The 19,523-nt window shown below is 47.8% G+C and overlaps 2 protein-coding genes across 5 annotated transcripts in view; one reads left to right on the top strand and one right to left on the bottom strand.

Moving 5' to 3' along the window:
* The window catches only part of LOC102452866 (pinopsin-like), a 159,834-nt gene that overhangs the window by 11,041 nt on the left and 129,270 nt on the right, over positions 1-19,523 (bottom strand). The window lies entirely within an intron of this gene.
* ST6GAL2 (ST6 beta-galactoside alpha-2,6-sialyltransferase 2) overlaps positions 1-19,523 on the top strand; it is a 318,315-nt gene that overhangs the window by 263,004 nt on the left and 35,788 nt on the right. For 3 of the 4 annotated variants that reach the window (XM_006114562.4, XM_075917803.1, XM_075917829.1), the window contains one exon: positions 17,616-17,679. The exons of the other annotated variant lie outside the window; for it this stretch is intronic. The gene's annotated coding sequence lies outside the window, so the exon portion shown is untranslated. The remainder of the gene's footprint in view (positions 1-17,615; positions 17,680-19,523) is intronic. 4 annotated transcript variants of the gene reach the window in all.

Genomic DNA, 19,523 nt, shown 5'->3' with positions numbered 1-19,523 from the left:
CTCAGTAAGCAGGGTCAGAATGGAAGAGGGAATCCCCTCATAGTAATGAATTAACTTCTCAGAATTGAGACCAAGAGACTCACATTTAGCTAATGTTTATGCATTCCTTCAGGGCTGAAACCGGTCTAGCATGGTCCACGGGGAAAAAAAAACGTAGCTATAATTATTGACTAGTACTATGCAGATGACACTGTCCTTTGTTTAGAGATGAAGTTTGCAAAAGTCCCACAGATGCTTTGAACAAACTGGGGGAGAATAGATTGAGGGATGCTGCAAATCCAGTGGTCGCAACATAGTTAATGTCGTTAGTGTTAACTGCTAGCTGGTGATTATGTATGCTTGGGACTAGATATGTGAACAACTTGTCGTTTCCCTCCCACAGCCTCTATATGAGAGAGGCAGCAAGGGGGAGAGGAGGGAATGCTTCCAAGTGGCAACACCACATGGAGCCCGGGGCCAGACCCTGGGCTCCACACGGTGCAGCTGTTTTGAAACACTGCATGGAACCTGGGGCCAGCTGACCGCAGGCTCCATGTGGCACTGCCGCTTTGAAACGCTTCAGGGAATATGGGGCTAGCAGGGGATTACTTGAGTTCCCACTCTGGCCCCATGCTCCCTGCAGTGCTTTCACCTTTGAAGTGTAGCAACAGCTCTGAGGCAGAGGCGCCCTTATTGGCTAATCAAATAGTCAATGCAAATTGCATTGACTGTTTGATTAGTCGATTAATCTAAATTTAACATTCCTACTTGGACCAGGCTACTAAGTGGGCCGTATGAGTGGCTCTCCTTTATCTTAGTGGGCCGCAAGACTGTTGTAACCATGGACAGGATTGGGTAGTTTTGCTAACTGTGCTTGCATACATGTCCCTGCTGATTGAACCGTAGTAGTGCTTTGGATGCAGAGGGAGCACATGGCTCTCATAGTGGATGTGTGCAATCAGCATGCACCTTAATTCATGTAGCCTTGCTTTAACTGTGTGTCACCTTAGTAACATTGGTAGGGGAAAAAACCAGTGGAAACTAGAAACCCTGTGTGTGGGCAACGATCAACAAAATGTCTTGCAGGCCACACACAACCACATTGGGCAGCTTGCGGTTCACAAGCCACAGGTTGCTCACCAGTGTTAGGAACTGAAGGGAAACCCCAGAAATACCAGCAGCACTTCTTAATCATCAGTGAAAAACAGGTATGTCAGTGTTAGGGATGTGAGCAACTAGTCGACTATCCAATAAGCAAAACCTTATTAGATAGTCAACTTGTCACTTCCCCGCCCCAGTTGCTGCCTCTTAATACATTTAAAAGGCTAAAGCACACTGGGAGGGACCCAGTAGGAGCCAGAAATGAGCTGTCTCAGCTCATGCAGAGTCCCCCCAGCTGCGCGTCAACCTTTTCAATGTATTAAGAACTGACAGGGTCAATACATTTAAAAAGCAGAGCCGAAGCGGGGTTAGCTCTTGGGGCCGCGAGCAAACCCTGCTGTGGCTCCCCGCTTATCGACTAGTCGATGGAAAATCCATCCATTGACTCGTTAAATTCTGTTTAATCAACTAATCAACATCCCTAGTCAGCTTGTCATTGACTACATGATTAACCGATAAGCATGGGCTTTCTCGGTTAATCCTGTTGACTACGTGTGTTCCCCACCTTCCTACCTCTTTAAGAGGCAGCGGGGGGGGGGGGGGGGGCAGGCAGAGGCTGGTGCCCATGGGGAGCCAGCTCACTGGATCCACCTGCCTCCTCCCATCCCCATGCTGCTTCCTCTGATAGAGAGGTAGCAGCATGGAGGGTGAGGAGGGGAAGGCAGGACCCAATACGCCTGGGAAGCTCGCTCTTAAGCCATTCTCCATGCATGCTAGCTCCATGGACCTGCCTGTGCCCCCCTTGCTGCCTCCTACAGAGGCAGTGGAGGGTGTGGGGGCAACAGGAGCCCGTGCTGGGGGTAGCTGCCTTAAAAGCTGGCTCTCCCAGCACCAACTCCATGGTGCTGCCTGCCTCTCCCATGTTGCTGCTTCTGTCAGGGGCAGCACAGTGCAGAGGTGGCTGCCGCAAAGTTGCCTCTGTCCTGGATTCGCCATAGACAGAGGCTGCTCCGTGGCAGCATCCCCTGTCTGCAGGGGGTCCAAGCGTGGACAGAGACTGCTTTGGCATCCCATGGAGCAGCTTTTGTCCATGGTGAGCTTGGGCCCGCTGTGGACAGTGGCTCCTCTGTGGCAGCAGCCTCTGTCTATGGGGGGTTTGAGCTCCCTGTGGACAGGGGCTGCTGCTGCGGAGTAGCCTCTGTCCGCGGCGAGCTCAGGTCCTTCACATACAGGGGCTGCTGTCTCTGTATCAAAAGCAGCAGCGCTGGGCAGCAGGCAGGAGCTGGTCTAGCGGGAAGCTCGTTTTTAAACTGGCTCTCCTTGTAGACGGGCTCCCGCCTATCACCCTGCGATGCTGCCTCTGAACTGGCTGCCAGCCCCTCTTCCAGGAATTATTGAATAGTTGTGTAACTGCTAAAATTTGATGCGGCTACACAACTATTCAGTTACACACTATATAACATCCCTAGTGAAAAAGCCCATAATGAATCATATTCAAAGCTGCTGAACCAGTCAGTAATACTGAAGTGGCTATCTGGCCCAGATTTAATACCACCAAGAGAGAAGTAAAGGTAAGTTTCATTTTTGTGATATTTTGTATTTATCCAGTGGCAATGCTTTTTTACCTCTCTACTCTATTTCTATAACTGCTTTCTTATTTATAGCATAATCTTTAAATGGGCTGAACCGAAAACATCAACCCAATAAGCCCTCTTAACTTTGTGATACTTTGTAACTTTTATCTAATATCTCTCAAGTAAATGATTGACAGAGCATGATACATCTGCAAAACAAACACTAATACTATAATAGACCCTGGAAATTTACCTCTCAGGATGAGGTTGAGGGTTGTACCTGGCTTAGTTGCCTAATTTGCTAGGCATTTGTTTGTGAGACTGCGAGGTGCTTTCACTAGCCTATCCCACCCTATGTGCTAAGGCAGTGGTCTCCAACCTTTTTACACTCAAGATCACTTTTTAAATGACAGAACAAGCCAAGATCTACTGCCTCGCTCCTTTCTTGAAGCCCCACCCTCTCTATTCTCCTCCTCTCCATCACTCGCTATCTCCAATCCTTACATTGCTGCTTTTTTCCCAATTCTTCTGTAGGAAGAAGTTTTTCTAACATTTGGCCTGTCTAGACTTGACCAAATGTCAGAAAACCCCCTTCTTTTGGAAAGAGGAATATAGGGGTGACCAAAAGATCATGTTTGCTCTTCCAATAAAAGAAGTGGAAGAACAAACCCATCCCTGGATGCAGAAGAGTTTTTCTGGGACATCTCCAGAATCCTGAAAAACTCCTGCAGTCTAGCCGTACCCTCGCTGGGTTGAGACAGGATGTGTAGGCTCCGGGGTGGGAATGAGGGATTTGTGTGTGGGAAGGGGTGAGAGGTGAAAGCTCTGGGAGGAAATCTGGATGCAGGAGGAGGTGGATAAGGGAACGCTGGCTCGGGGAGTGTTGGGGTCAGATGTAGGGTTAGAGTATTAAGTAAGCCACAGACTTCTGGATGTGAGGGTTCAGGAATTTGGGTTGGGGTATGTAAGGGGCTCAGAGCAGGGGGTTCCAGTGTATGATAGGCTCAGATGTAGGGTCTGGGGGAAAGGGAAGTACAAGACTGTCATGATGCTGTGGCCAGATGTGAGCTTGGCCCCAATTGGGGTTTGTTGGCCAGGCTTTATTTTCAAATAAAATACTATGTCAAACACAAAATTTCTGCACTGTCTTTATTTCTGAGAGGGGCAGGGAACCTATTTTGAGTCAGTGGTCACTGACCCACAGAAAAGTCAGTTGGGGCCACACAAGTGAGATGCCAAAAAACCCTCCTCCAACCCCCCTCCCCCCAAGCTTCACTAATGTGGGCCCCAACTGTGTTGGTGGGAGTAGGGGACATAGTACTGGGGAAGGGTGCTAGTGGGTGCTTCGGCAGAGGACAGGGTGCCAGTGGGGACAGGTTTCTGAGGCTGGGGAGAGGGGACTGGAGAGTGGGGAGAGGGAACAGGGTGCCGGGAGGGCAGGGGACAGGGTGCCAGTGGGGCAGAGGCGTAGCGAAGGAGGGGTGGGGGGGCAGTTGGCCTCAGGCACCATGCTAGGGTGGCGCCGGATTGGTGTGGGACCGAGCGGCGCGCACGCTGCTCTTGCGAGCTGCCGGCGCCGGCTCTCTCCAAAGTGCAAGCCAAAAGCAGCCAGCTGGGTGGGAGGAGCAGTGCTCTGAAGAAGGGTACGTTCCTCCATGCCTGGCTGTGGGGGGGGGGGGGAAGGATTTGATTGAGTGTGCTCCTCCCTGCACTGGGGGTGCCTTGCTCTGGGTGCAAGAGGAGGGAGTGCATGGGGGGGCTGGCTTTGGGGCAGGAGTCAGGTGAGTGTATTGGGATGGGGAGCACTGCGGGGGGAGGCTGGCTCAGGGGAAGGGGGTGAGTGCCTTTGGAACGGGGGATACTGGGGGGCTGTCTCTGGGGCAGGGATAGTTGTGTTGTACTTAAAAGTACTGCATGGGATCTTTTTTGGGGAAAAGGCAAAATGCCATATTTATTGGTAATACACACATAGAGCAGTCAATACTTCTATTCTCTCTCGTGTGCTCGCTCTCTCTCATCAATAGCTGTTCCACCTAACTGCTGAGTTAGAAATAATAACAGATCCACAGTAAAAAATGATTGGGGGGGGCACAAATTTGGCCTTTGCTCCTGGGCGCAAAACACCCTCACTACGCCTCTGCAGTGGGGTCAGGTTTCTGAGGCTGGGAAGTGAGGAGAGGGTGCCAGGAGGGCAGGGGACAGGGTGCCAGTGAGGACAGGTTTCTGCGGCTGGGGACAGGGGAGAGGGAGGGTGCCAGGAGGGCAGGAGACGGGGTGCTAGTGGGGACAGGTTCCTGCGGCTGGGGAGAGGGGAGACGGAAGAGCGGAGAGGGAACAGGGGGCAATGGGGGCAGAGTCCCCTTCACCCGCCTCCTTCCAGGATTCTCTCCCCCCCCCCCCACTCCCGCCCCCCTGAGGGAAGCCGGCACGTGCCTCCTCGGGAGCTGGCGCGTGCATCCCGTGGAGCAGCCAAACCCCTGTGGGTGCCTGCCCCGGGGCCAAACCTTGGGGCTGATCGCCGCTCCTGCAGCTCAGGGAAAGCTCTGTGCTCAACTTGCCCCTCCTGCGATGCAGGGAAGCCACTGCACTCCTCCTCCGGGGCTGACGCCCCATCCCGCCGCACGCCCAGCATGCCACAGAGCTGTGGGAGGGAAGCAGCCAGCACACTTCCAGAACCCCTGCAGGCAGGACTTCCGTCCACCCTGTTGGAAGCCGGCACTCTGCTGGAGGTAGGTAGTGGGGCTTTTCGGGGGTGGGGAGAGAATGGGGGTGGGGGCGCCCGAACGCCTCGCGATCGACTGGTCGAGGCCTCGCGATCGACCGGTTGGTGGCCACGGTGCTAAAGTCACGCACACTGGTTCAGTAACCTCTGTAGTCAGTGTGTTCTTCCTTCTAGTTTGCCCATGCCCTAACCTTCCATTAGGGTCACCAGATGGTTTCAACAGAAATACGGGATGCACTTGACATTACATCACAATCAACATTACATCTTATTTAGAAAATACCGGACATTTGTATTTTCTCATTTATATTTTCTCAATTTGTGTCATGAACAGAAAGCTCAAATACTGGACTGTCCGGTTCAAAGCCGGACACCTGGCAACCCTATCCTCCATAAAACTGGATTTTCGCCCCTCTCCTCCATTCTAAATAGAGTTGCAGAGCTTGCCCTGCACAGAGGGAAGATCGCCACTCAAACATCCCAGCCTCCCTTTGTGTAATTCCTCATCATTCCCAAATTGAGCTGGTGCCTTCATGGCATTCTCTGACACTGAATTTCTAATTTTTGTCTGCCAAACAGAATTGAGGCCTGTTTTCTCTTTGAAATATAATACTTTCCCTAATTAAAATACTTAGTCGCTTATTCCTTTATCCATGGCTGAGACAGCGGGGGAAAACACAGTACTCACAGACACTTCAAATGGTTTGGAAACAAAATGAAAAATTCAAAATGGCAAAGACATGTTGGGTCAGGGCTTACCATTGTAGTAACTGGTTCATAGGTCATCGTCCTGTGACACACATGGTTAGGAATGCTGCTGTTCAGAGAGGTTTTGAAATTTAGGGTAGCCACATTAGAAAGAAGGCATTTTTCAGCCTTTGGGTTTTTTCATGATCAGAACACTAAAGTGTGACTAGAAATGAAGTGGTAAGGGAAAAGACAAAATTAAATATGAATGATACAGGCAATTGCCAATGTTACAGCCTCTCAAAACAACACTTTATAAAAAGTAAGAATTTAAAGGAGTCTTCTTGAAAGGCTCTGATCCCCTACCAAGCCAAGCAAAATTGCCTTTAAACTAAAGAAATCAACATGCCCATTTCTTACAACATTGAGCTTGGCAGCAAACTGATATATTAGAATTCACATAAACTTGGATTCTGTGATTCCTGGAAAGGAAACTGCATCTGTTACCTGCTGCTGAAAATGCTGGCTCCTCTATAGCATGCCCTTGGGCATGTTCTATTTAAGTGGTTTGAAAATATGTGATTATGCTTCATGTGCTTGTCCAGATTCTATATCCTTATGGAGACAGTGACATTTATAGTATCTGCGGGCTGGATTTTTTTTTCTAGCTTTTAATGGTTATTCCTGTTTTGTTGCTGAAAACGTAAAGGAGAAATTTGAGACTGACAGTGTCGTGACGGATTTGAGACACACACAAGGTGTTACCTGTGTGTGTTGGTAATGTTAGAAATTCTTCCTTTCCATTCTTCCCTCCCCAAAAATAGTCAGCATTTGCTTGGCCTGGTCCAGTGGTTTCTCAACCTTTTCAAGCATATGGACCCCCCTTTTCAATCTGTTAAAAGTTTTATGGATCCCTCCCAGGGGAGCAGAGGGAAGTGGCGGCCATCATGTCCCTTGGCCCACCCTGCTTTCTCAACTCCCATATCCTCCATCCCCTGCCCATTCATGGAGGATATGGCGAGGGGGGCTCTTATGGCCAAAGGCAGCTCCTGCCCTGGCACTCCCCGCTTGCCTGGACACAGGTCCCTGAGGGAGGAAAAAAAAGAAAAGGAAAGAAAAGTAAGGATCGGGCCCACCGCAGGACTTGGAGGGGTAGAGGTCTGGAGCATAAACAGCAGCATAGCTGGTGGCAGGAAGGCAGCATGCGTGCAGCCGCAAATGGTGAGTCTTGCGTGAGAACCACCTGGCGGAAAGTCCCAGTCCCATGGTGGGCCCAATCCTTACTTTTCTTTCCCTTTCCTTTCCTAAGCTTTCTGTCAAACCCCCTACAATACTGTCGCGGACCCCCAGGGTCCGCGGACCACAGGTTGGGAATCAGTGGCCTAGCCCACAGAAACACTTTTGTTTCTCTTTATATGTCTTATGAGTGTGTCTGTCTCCTCATTCCTTCATCAAAAATGAGTCAGACCTGAGGGACACTTGTAATTAGTAAGTAATTAATAAATAAGTCAGATAAACACCGTTCATTGAGAAATGTAAAAGCACATTGGACAGGATCCATAAAAAGATGTATCGAATCCTCACAATTAAAGATTGAAAAATTGTCAGTAGTTCGTGTGATAAGTCCAATTCAGTATAAATGAGTTCACTGTTACTAATATCTGCCTCTTTCTGAGCAATCTTTAAATTGATTTTCAAATCTGGAAAAGCAGTACATGTGTTGGGGAGGAGGAGAGAGACTTTAAAATTAGATCTTAAGTAATGACCACTTTCATCTTACAAATCTAGTTCCTGAGCCTGGAGAGTCTAATTCCACACCAGTCATTTTTTGCATGTAACTCTAGCTCAGGCTAATGGGAGTTCTGTGTAAAGAAAAATTGCAGAAGCAGGCTCTAGATGGAAGAGTTGGATAAAACTAATTGTCTTCCTTGAAATAATGTTCCTTTAGATACTGATAAAATACGGGGCTTAAGCATGCGCTTATTAAGTAGCTAGACTGTTTTAACAGAAGCAGAGCTATTTTGTCATTTTCTTACTCTGAAGCTAATGGGATAACTTATACATATGAGCAAGTGTTGATTAATGTAGTTTGCAGAACTGGGCCCTTTGCCTGAATTATGTTAGTGTATTTTTTGTTTCAACTTGTTTGAATATGTTGTTCAAGGCTACTCAACTCTGGAAGTCTTGGAGGCCACATCTTAAGTGTGGTTGCATATACATGCAAATAGATGCAAATAGCATCTTTCACACCGACGAGCATGAATACAAAGGTTAAGGAAAGACTACACAACACACAGGCCAGGCCACATTTAAGTCAGTTCTGCTGGTGTTGTTAAAATGGAATATATACCCGATTTCCACCCATATGGCAGCACTTTTAATGAGCAATGACAGTCCAGGAATTTAACTACTAAAACACATATCAACAGAAGACCGTTATATTGACTACTTATTTGTTTTCGCTCGCTCCCACCCACTGGCCACATGTTGAGCCCTGCGTAAACCCAAACCACACCATGGGCCACAAACAAACATGGCCTGGGCCACGTGTTGAGTAGCCATAATCTAGAGTATAAAATAACCTGTCCGATATACAGTCCTTTTGTTTTTGTTTCTGCTCAAGTCTTTCTTTTCCCCACATGCTTGTCATGCTAAGAATATACAGTGTATTTCCAATTATTCAGTAAGAATATGAATAAATAATTGGTGACGTTTTTACTGTATAGCTATATATTGTATTGCTTCTAGGACTGTGATATTCCCATATTGACCCGAGAAGAGCTCTGTGTAAGCTCAGATGCTTGTTTCTCTCACTAACAGAAGTTGATCCACTAAAACAAGGGTCTCAGACTCATGGTGGGTGGGCCAGTCCAGGTTGGAGTGATTATGTAATCTGGCTTGGGACTCCTGGCCGGCTGGGAGGGGGCCCTTTCTGTTACCAGCCCCCCAAGTCTTGTCCCTTCTTGCCATTGTCGCACCCTCCCCCCCCATAACAACCAGTCCCCTGAACACATGACTTTAGGGGTCACTGTGGCGCCCTGGCACTGTGCAGTGACAATAGTACCCCCTCCCCCACTCCTGTACACCCTGGGGCAGCAGGAGCCACGTGGGAAGCAGAACGCCCTGGGTGGGTGCACTCCCTCTGCTTCCCTCGTGGCTCCTGCCGGAACGGGAAGTGTAGAGGGCGTCAACTGCTGCCACTTCATTGCACCGGCCCCACTCCCCCCACTGATCCCTAAAGTAGTGGGGCAATAGCAAGAAGGGGGCGGGTCTTGGGAGCCGGTAATGAACAGCCCCCCCAGCCTGCTGAAAATCCTGGGACAGATTGCACGATCGCTATACCCGGGACTGGCCCCCAGGCCGGGAGTTTGAGACCCCCACACTAAAAAATATTATCTCACCTATCTTTTCTCTGTACTACTATATGGTAGCAGCATCCAAAATGTGCTAAGAGACATATGAACACCTAAGAAGAAGCAATTCCTCCACTGGAAAACTGCATATGTTCATATTTAAAGTCCCTCTCCCTCTTTCCCTCCCTATCCTTTAGCAAAGTTTTATTAGAGTTAATAGCAGGTGTGAGATTATTTCTTTTTCGAGTGCTTGCTCATGTCTATTGTGTGATAGGGACTATTAAAACACAAACCCACATCCTTAGCTTAGCTTCCCTACCTTCAAGGGCCTGTGAGGTATCTTGGAGATGGAAGTTGACTTCAGCCTCCACCTAGGAATTCCCTAGATTGTGTAAAGCCAATTGCAGTTTAGATAAGCATGAAAATCTGGCCCAGAATTTGACAGCAATGCTCGTATAGGCAAAATAATGTGTGCCTAATTAGTGAAGAATTCCAGGACAAAGTAAGAACAGGTTGCCCTGAGGGATAGAATCTCTGGTTTTATTTGTCTGAAAGATCTGTGTTAGCCAATGCATATTATTGGGCTCAATAAATAGGTAACTAGGTGAAATGTAATGGTCTGTGATGTAAAGGAAGTTAGGGTAGGTGATCTAATGGCTCCTTGTGGTCTTAAAAACTCTGTGAATCTATTCATTCCACATATTCATAAAAGTAAGTGTGTGTTATTTTCTGTAAACTTCATCTTATAAAATGCACTGCTCAGAACATTCTTAAGCTCCTGCTGCTGTGTGAATACATTTCACAGTGCTTCATCAGAGAGCTTTACGTTATGTCAGTCCTCTTGCACAGCTCCCATTGAATTGAGTAGGAGCCATATTTCTCCCACGTGAGGGCGTTTAGTTCATAGGCACAGTTTGAGTCTGTTGAAGTCACAGGGACTCTTCTCTGTGCCTTACAAGATAAGGGCCTAAACTAGGTGAAAATTTCAGAGAACAAGGTTGGTGAGAAAATAACTTTTATTGGACCAACTTCTGTTGATCAAGGAAACAAGCTCGGTGTAAGCTTGAACGCTTGTCTTTCTCACCACAGAAGTAAGTCCAATAAAAAATATTTCCTCGCTTGCCTCGTGCCTGTAATATCTTGGGACCAACACAGCTACAACAGCACTGCATACAACAGTGAAAATCTAAAACAGATGGGAGTTGGTGCTGACTATATGTATATTAGATCAGCGCTGTGAAATTCCATCAAACTTTGCACAGCAGTTTGGAAAAAAAAGAGTTAAATCCTCCAATATATATATAAGATGAGCCACATAGTGGACGTGAACCAGTTGGATCTGTCTCTTTAGTTACCAGACAGCTTTTACTGTGGTGGGCCATTCCAGACTTACTGGACTTACACTGCTTAGATATCTGGTCATAGTTCATCCAAAATCTATGGCTAAATATAAGCTGTAGTTTGTATGTCAAATACCAAACATAGGCTCCATAGAGTAGTCTCCTGGTCTGAGACTAATGTTGCCTAATGGGCATTTGTTCTGAAAAATCAGGACCACAAAAACTAAGTGTGAAATATTGAAAAGTAACCAAAAACAGGACTGTGTAGCACTTTAAAAACTAACAAGATGGTTTAATAGGTGATGAGCTTTCGTGGGCCAGACCCACTTCCTCAGATCAAATACTGGAAGACAATTTGTCACAACCATATATACATACCAAAGGATACAATTAAAAAAAAATGAACACATATGGAAAAGACAAATCAAATTTCAGAACAGAAGGGGGATGGGGGGGGGGGAATGGGTCTGAGGAAGTGGGTCTGGCCCACAAAAGCTCATCACCTGACCCACTTCCTCAGACCCACTCCCCCCCCCCCCCCCATCCTCCTTCTGTTCTGAAATTTGATTTGTCTTTTCCATATGTGTTCATTTTTTTTTAATTGTATCCTTTGGTATGTATATATGGTTGTGACAAATTGTCTTCCAGTATTTGATCTGAGGAAGTGGGTCTGGCCCACGAAAGCTCATCACCTATTAAACCATCTTGTTAGTTTTTAAAGTGCTACACTCTCCTGTTTTTTGTTTCAGCTGCACCAGACTAACACGGCTACATTTCTACCACTATTGAAAAGTAAGTTATTGAAGACATTTTTCAAAATCACGGCATATCATAGATCCTGGAGCTCTTCTGCTGGACCCTCTGTCCAGTCATGTTGATTGTGCTTCTAAGAAATTAGACTTCTTAGACACATGAAGGGAGAGGGTGTTTTGGTAGCACGTGCATCTGTGTTGGAGGCACTCTGTCACTGTATGTGTGTAAATTCTTTTACGTGGCTGCAGAGCTGCAGAGTTCAAAGCGTGAGCTAGAGTGGCTTTATTGGGCATCCTGGAGTTCGGTACATTCGGGGAAAAAAAGGCTACTATAGTAAACAGTGCATGACAGTCAACAGTATCAGGATGTGGAGGGACAAAAGCCCCTCAGAGTGGTGTAAGGTTTTTTTGCCCAAAATGTGCATGTTCACGACCTTTGTTACATTGCAGAGTGAACACTCTCTGGGTTTTGTCTCCAAAAAAGGGTTTTGGTAACAACTTGCCAAGTGATAAAACTAGAGTGAGGCAGCAGTACATATTCACACAGGCAGAAATATAAGTGCCTAGGAAACTTGGCAGGGATAGTCCAATAGGTGAACCCTGGGCAAAATTTGGACCACCAAATATTTTTGAATGGATCATAAAAATCTTTTATGTGCTTATTACTGCCATTATTTTTTATTATTTTCTTCTCTGGAATCTGAACGTTGCCTAGACCTTGATCAAGAAATTTGAAACTTGACAAATAATGGTTGACTATCTGTGTTTTTCAGAATAAAATTTAGTCGCTTATAGCATTTTACATCAGCTCAGCAGAGGGGTTGCGAATGCCAGTGGTGCTTAAATCTGTGACTCAAGAATCTAAAGTGACAATTAGGCATGTAAGTTCATTTTGTGAACCTAGCCTGGAGAGCCATTCGAAAGAGGAGGACACAGAAAAGAAGACGTGAGTAGGGGCAGGCTAGGGCAAGAGTAGAACAGGGAAATCTACCTCCTTTAGCATCCAGGAGATCCCTTTTTGTATAAATATGGTAAAAGAACTCCACCATGTATGAATGTGTTCAGGTGAATGCATTGTCAGTTTTCTATGGAGGAAAGGTGACCCCTACCCTGAGATGAAGGGAAAGTTTAAGTTGTCAGAGAAGAGGGGATTGTTTGAGACACAAAAGCAGACCAATGTGGACCTGAAAGTCTGAGAGCAAACTGAGAGAAACTGGGTGTGACTGAGACAAATCAATAGTAAGTAGAGAGCATAGGTGTGCACACGGGGTGTGCTGGGTGTGCCCAGGCACACCCTAATGTCTCAGGCCGGCTAGTGGCTGCTGGAGGAAGAGGGGGATTTATAAGGGGGTGCTGCAGCCCCTCACTTTAAATTCCCCACAGCCATCTACAGGGCACTGTGGGGCAGAGAGAGCGCATGTGATGTCCTCAAATGTTGCACAACAGGTGAGAGGGGAAAAGCCGGGGTGTGGCATGATGTCACGGCCCGAGACTTTAAAATCGCACGGCCCATCTCCAGAAGCAGCTGGGGCCCGACTACAGATGCTGGCCCAAGCCATTTTTGCGGCCTGGGCCCCACCCCACCTGCCCCAGCAGTACCGTGTGGCGTCCCTTATGCACCCGAGGGCGCTCCCACCTGGCCCGGCAGCACCGCGCGGTGCCCCTGAGGCGCCCCGTGCTAGGGCCTGGCTGGCTTGTAGCTTGGGCCGACTCTGACTCCAGCCCCGCAAGCTGGAAGGCAGAAGCTGAAGGTAAGGGAGGGGAGGGAAAGTGGGGAAAAATAAGAGGAAGGGGTGGGAGAGGAAGGGGCTTGTGCTGAGGGGAGGGGGGCAGGTCAGGAGAAGAAAGGGGAAGGCACCAAGGGACAGGGTAGAGGAGAGACAAATGCCAGGGGGCCAAGTGGAGACAATGAGGAAAAGGGCAGGAGGGGAGGTGTCAGTGGGAGGAGGGACAGCGTGATGCTGGGAGAGTAAGGGCATTGGGGGTTGGAGGAGGTGGTGCTGGTAGAAGGCTTGAAAGAAGGGGTGGGCATGAGGAAGGCGGGGGAGGAGCAAGGCATGTGTGAGAGAACAGAGGGGCTTGAGGGGAATGGGGGAGAGTGGTGAGGGGGTGGAAATCAGGGAAAAAGGGGGCAGGGGCAGTAAGGGAAGGGGGAGACACCAGGAGGGTGCAGGGATAAGGGAAGGTGCAGGTGCCAGGGAATTCTAGGGTTGAAGCAGAAGGGCAGAGACTCCTCTGGTGCTGGTCCCTCCCCTGCAGGTGAGAGGCAGGGCAGGTGTGTAGAGGGAGGTGTTAGAAGAGGGGATGAGGAGGGGTAGCTCACATGATCAGAGTGGGGCTAATGGAGGAGTGGGCACAGTGAGGAGAGAAGGGCTGGTGGAGAGGGGCAGGTCTCAGGAAGGCTGAGGGCAGTGAGAAGGGCAGGAGTCAGGACAGCAGAGGAGGGTGAGGGGTTGGGGGGCAGCAGGCACCAGGGGAACTGATCGAGCAAGGGGAGGAGACATGGCGGCAGAGGGAAAAGGTAGAGGTTTATGAGATATTTATTAATAACTTGGGTGCCACAGTGGCACATCCAAACAAGCCACATGAACTCAGTACTGGTGCTCAACACAAAATTCATTCTGCTCATGGGAGGGAATACTTTCTGCAGCCTCTCTGCCCCCGAGTTAATGTCACACACATTGGGTTAATGCAATTGCAGGATAGTTGCATGAGGGGGGTTGGTGGGGTTTAGTCTCAAACTAATCTCTATTGGTAGGAGGATGGTGGGAAAAGTCCTGGGGGGGGTGTCACATGACACCTTTTACTTCTGATCATGTGTCCATCTTGCCCCGAGAGTGTTACCTCCAGAGGTGTGGCCAATGGGAGTCAGGGGGTGTGGCCAATGGGGGTCAGGGGCGTGGTTAACAGGGATCGGGGTGTGGCTAATTGGGGTCAAAGTACATTTAAAAAAAATTCTTTGGGTGCACACCCTAATGAAATGTGATGTGCATGCCTATGGTAGAGAGACTGAGTTTTGAGCAGGGCAGGCTGCAGATGAGGGGTGGGGGGAGGTCTCCTTAGTTTTAAGGCTGGCTGGTCAAATCAGTCCATGTTTGATGGTGTGGTCCTGAGGATTGGTTTCAGTCATCTCGTATCATTGAGTTGTGTTGTCCCAGGCATCCTAAGCAGGAGACCCAAAGGTCTTTCTGATCCTGTGATTCTGGTCTAATGTGCACTCCACTCCACCACGAGCAGGCATCTTGAAGAGAGAGATTCAACTCCAAGGAAGTCACATCAGGTGCTTGCAGGTTGTTAGCACCCAGTGAGAAATTTGGGGAAAGTGGAACCTTGAACAAAATAACCTGCAAGATAAAATGTTTATATATATATAAACATTTTGAGAGCAAGAGCAAGCGAGCAAATGGGCTTATTGGTTAATGTGCATGGTTACATGCAGCCCTTTCCCCTCTCCATGCTGCCTCTATCAGCACCAGATCCTGCCACCTCTTTTGGCCTCTGATACAGAGGTCGGGGTGGGGGGCAGATGGTTCCCCGGGAGCCACCTCTCCCCATGTGTAAGTGTATAACCACTGACATTTTGAGCAGTTACACATTTACCTAAATAAATGCATTTTAACATCCCTAATATTTATTTAAAGGATTATATTTAGTTACACTTACTGCTAAGTGACAGTGTATGTATGTGTATTTGAACTGTTAATTATTTATTATTTATATATTTAAGTGGAATCCCGTTCCATTTGTTTGGACTTAAATAATCACCCCACCTTTTTTTGACAACCAGTTTTATTCTCTCGGCTACGATTAAATGATCTTTTATCCCTGTGTGTAACAACCCCAACCCTAACTCTCTCCTACTGGGTAATTGTTATAGCACGCCTGTGATGGACAATTACTAAATCTTGGTTGGTAGTTTTGGGATGGGGTGATCCCCAGATGTATTTCAAATTACAACACAATAAGCCTACTCTGAGAGGTCTGTTTACAGCAGTCTAGGGATTGTGGGGAGAGAGGAAAAGAGTGCTTCAAATATATCTAACATCTGCTGGCTGATTGCAAGGACAGAAACCCAAGCAAGGCCTGGGAGCAGCGATTGTCCCTCAGCTTGAGACAAAATGCCCACCAGTTGCTTTACTTCACATACCCTTCCCCTCATGAGGACGATGTCTTAAGCAGAATTTGCTTATCCTTGCTCCTTCAAGGTAATTAGAGAGGAGTGTTCAAGTGAAGTGAATGGCATTTCATAGATTTGCTTATTGGCTGAAAACCAAAAAGACACAGCATTTGAAACACATACTAACAAATGTTTTGTGAAACTGGAGAATTTTACAATTTGGATAATAGGAAAAGGGAAACTTATTGTAAGTGAACTGAATGGCTTCCGGCTTCGAAGTTGTCATTTAAACTGAGCATTTCCTTTTGTGGTAAAGGCACACAAACAGCCCCTATTGAAAGTTGCTATTGTTTGCATTAGTGTCGTTCCTGAGAGCCCTAAACCACAGAACCTGACCCCACTGTGTTAGGTGCTGTACAACCCAAGAACAAAAGGCAGTCGCTGTCTTAGGGTTGCAAACGTTCTCATGGCACAGAACTGAATACCCTTGCCCCGCCCTCTGCTGACCTCTTGTGAGTTCCCAGCCCCACTCACTGCATTCCGCCTCTCCCTGCTGCTTGCTTTTCTCCACTTCCCCTCATCCATTTTCATGGTGCGGAAGAAGGTGAGGGCTCTGGGTCAGGAGTGCTGGCTCTAGGGTGAGGCCAGAAATGAGGGGCTCAGGGTGTGAGAGGGGGCTCTGGGGCAGGAGGTAGGAGTACGGACTCTGGGGTGGGACCAGTGATGAAATATTAGGGGTACAGGAGGGTGCTCTGAGTGGAGCCGAGGGTTTGGAAGTGTGGGAGGGGGTTCTGGGCTAAGGCAGGGGCTTTGGGTTGGCGATGTGGGTTCTGGAGAGGTGCCAGACGTGAGGGATTGAGTGTGGGAAGGGGTTCTGGGCTAGGGAAGTGGGTTGAGGTGTGGGAGGGAGTGGCTCCAGGAGGGATTCTGGGTGCTGGTAGAGGGTTCCAAGCCTGGGCATGAGAGAGGAGTGGGGGGTTGGAGTGTGGGGAGCAGGATCGGGGCAGCGATCACCTTGAGGGACCCTGGAAGTGGCGGCATGGCCCTCTGCTCCTAAGTGGATGTGTAGCCAGATGGCTTTGTGCAGTACGCCCTGCCTCCACATGCAGGTTCCCAACTAATAGAAGCTGCACAGCCGGCGCACGGGACAGGGCAGCAATAGAGTACCCCGGTGTCCCTGCGCTTAGGAGCCCAAGAGACATGTCGCTGCTTCTGAGAGCTGCTTGGAGCCAAGCAGAGAGCCAGCCATCTCTGCCAACCAGACTTTTAATGGCCTGCTCATTAATGATAATCAGCAGTGCTGGGTCCCTTTTCAACCAGGTGTTCTGGTCGAAAACTGGACACGTGGCACCCCTAGAAAGAGTTTGGAATTTAAGGCTTCAAATGAAATACATTTATTGTTTAACCATTCTGCTGCAGTGGCTTATAGGTCTAAAAAACACCTTGGAACTGATTCTGATCTCAGTTACGCTGGTGTAAATTAGGAGTAAATTCTAGAATTACAGGTGTGCAAAAGTAGTGTGAGAACAGTCAGGGGACCCTCCTTTTAAATCTCATAGCAAAAATGACTAGCCGGGCTAATTTTACCACCCAGATGGACTTGCTTACACCACTTTTTCCACTGATATAATGCCTCTGTTCTCAAAGGGCTTCATTCTCTACTGCCTTGCATATGGCACATTCACATGTATGTAAAGTAGTGATGTTAAAAAATTATTAACTGTGTAACTGATAGAATTCCTATTGGTTACATGATAAACCACACCTCCTGGGGCTGCCACAGCTCCTTGTTAGGCCTATAAAGGGTTTAACCAGTGCCGGTACCTAGTAAGCATGAGCTTGTTGGTTAACTGGTTACCCGCTTAAACTGTTACCTCCCTACTGCAAAGTGAAAAAAAGTTGCTGAAAGTTCAGAATGGCAATGTTTTATGATTGTATGAAGTGCAAGTCAGTGGAGAATCCACACTCATAACCTTAATTTTATTTACAGGGTTCCTCACATTGAATGATGGCACTTCTTAGACCTCCTGCGTAGCTGCAAAGTTTCCAAACAGGTAAAAATCACAACCAGTTCCAGTGGATAGCATCAGATTACATACAGTAGAAAAGATCTGTTTATTTAAAGTTGGTCTAAAGTAGTAAATCACTGAGCCACGCACACAAAAGTGCCAGAAAGGAAAAAGTGTAAACATTAATACTGCTTTTATTTTATTTTATTTTATTTTATTTTATTTTATTTTATTTTATTTTATTTTATTTTATTTTATTTTATTTTATAAAGCCAAACAAAACATCTAGCTAATGTTGGTTGGCTTGTCATCAGCAATGTTGGTATGTTAAATATTGTTGCATTTTAAATATGCAAAAGAAAAATCCATGTGTACCATTCTAGAAAATTGCAGTTTTGTATTATACTTATCTAAAAAAGGGTCAAGCTGATTTTATTCTTTAGGTTGGCAATCTTTCTCCCAGGTAGAAATCTTTCATTTCAACTTTCATCCCAGACAACGTACATTTGTAGGTAAGGAAGACTGAATATGTAGGGCAGATGCAAGGCCTGGAACAACGCCCTTTCCCCCCTCCTCAGTCACACCCTGCCCCACTCCACCCCCATCACAGCCCAGCCTGCAAACCTTCTCTCCCAAGTAATGCAGCACCAGCAGCAGTGTTCATCCCCCAGCCCCGCACTCACCACGATGGTGGAAAGCAGTGCAACCTGGCCCCAGTCCACTGCACTTCTCTGAGCCCAGCTCCCAGCCATGTTGTTCAGGGGAGCAGAGTGGGCTGCGGCTAGATCACTCTTCTTCCCATCACTGCTGGTCACTGTGGGGGTAGGCTTTACCCCTGCTGCTGGCACCAGCTCCCCGACCCCAGTAATCCTCCAGGCCACCCTCAGCCCTGTGGTAGGGATGTTAGATATTGATTAATTCAATGATTGTGTAACTGCATCAAATCTTATTGGTTACACGACTATTCTACTGTCCCCGAGGGCAGCAGCCAGTCCGCTTTGATCCCACTCCTGGGGAGCCCCCTGCCACCTTGTGCTGCTGTCTCTGTATCAGAGGCAGCAGCATGGGGTGATAGGCAGGAGCCAGTCCGCAGGGGGAGCCAGTTTTAAAATGAGCTCCCAGCAGACAGAGGCTGCACTGGCATCCCACAGAGCAGCGCCTCTCTGTCCATTGTGAGCCTGGGCCTGCTGCAAACAGAGGCTGCTCTGCGACAGCCCCCCTCTGCCCCTCACCCCGCTCTGCTGCCTTGATCAGAGGCAGCAGGGCAGGGGCAGGTGTCTCTGCTTCCAGTGCTCATGGAGCCAGACTGGCAGCAGAGTGGTGGGACCTTAGCAGCTGGGAGAGGAGCCTATCTGGGTCTGCTGATGGATCCCGGGAGATGGATTCTGCAGAGGGACAGAATTGTCTGTCCCTGGTTCAGCAAACTGTCTCCTTTGGGTCGGGTCAGGTTCCAGTGGTGCTGGACCAGGGAGATCCAACATGTTTATAATAAAGGTTTATTCGGTAGATGTAGAATTTACCATTCTATTTTGACAGAGTAAAGGAAGGAAAAATGTCAAGAGCATTATAGACCTCCAATGGAAAATCAAACCGTTCCTGGTTAGATATCAGATGTGAGCTCGGGCTAAGTTTTTGAATGTTTAAATAACTTTTGGAACCATGATTAGTGTGTTCATATGATTATGAACATACATACTTCCCTCTTCCAGGAAGCAATTTGGAGTTCTCTTTTGTGCTGTGATAACTGCTGTGTTCAGTAAGGGTACGTCTAGACTACATGCCTCTGTCGCCAGAGGCATGTAGATTAGGCTACCCGACAGAGTAAAATGAAGCGGCGATTTAAATAATCGCCGCTTCATTTAAATTTACATGGCTGCCGCTTTGAGCCG

Source organism: Pelodiscus sinensis, chromosome 1 (assembly GCF_049634645.1).
Source record: "Pelodiscus sinensis isolate JC-2024 chromosome 1, ASM4963464v1, whole genome shotgun sequence".
NCBI lineage: Eukaryota > Metazoa > Chordata > Testudines > Trionychidae > Pelodiscus > Pelodiscus sinensis.
This window is presented reverse-complemented; position numbering and strand designations above follow the sequence as displayed.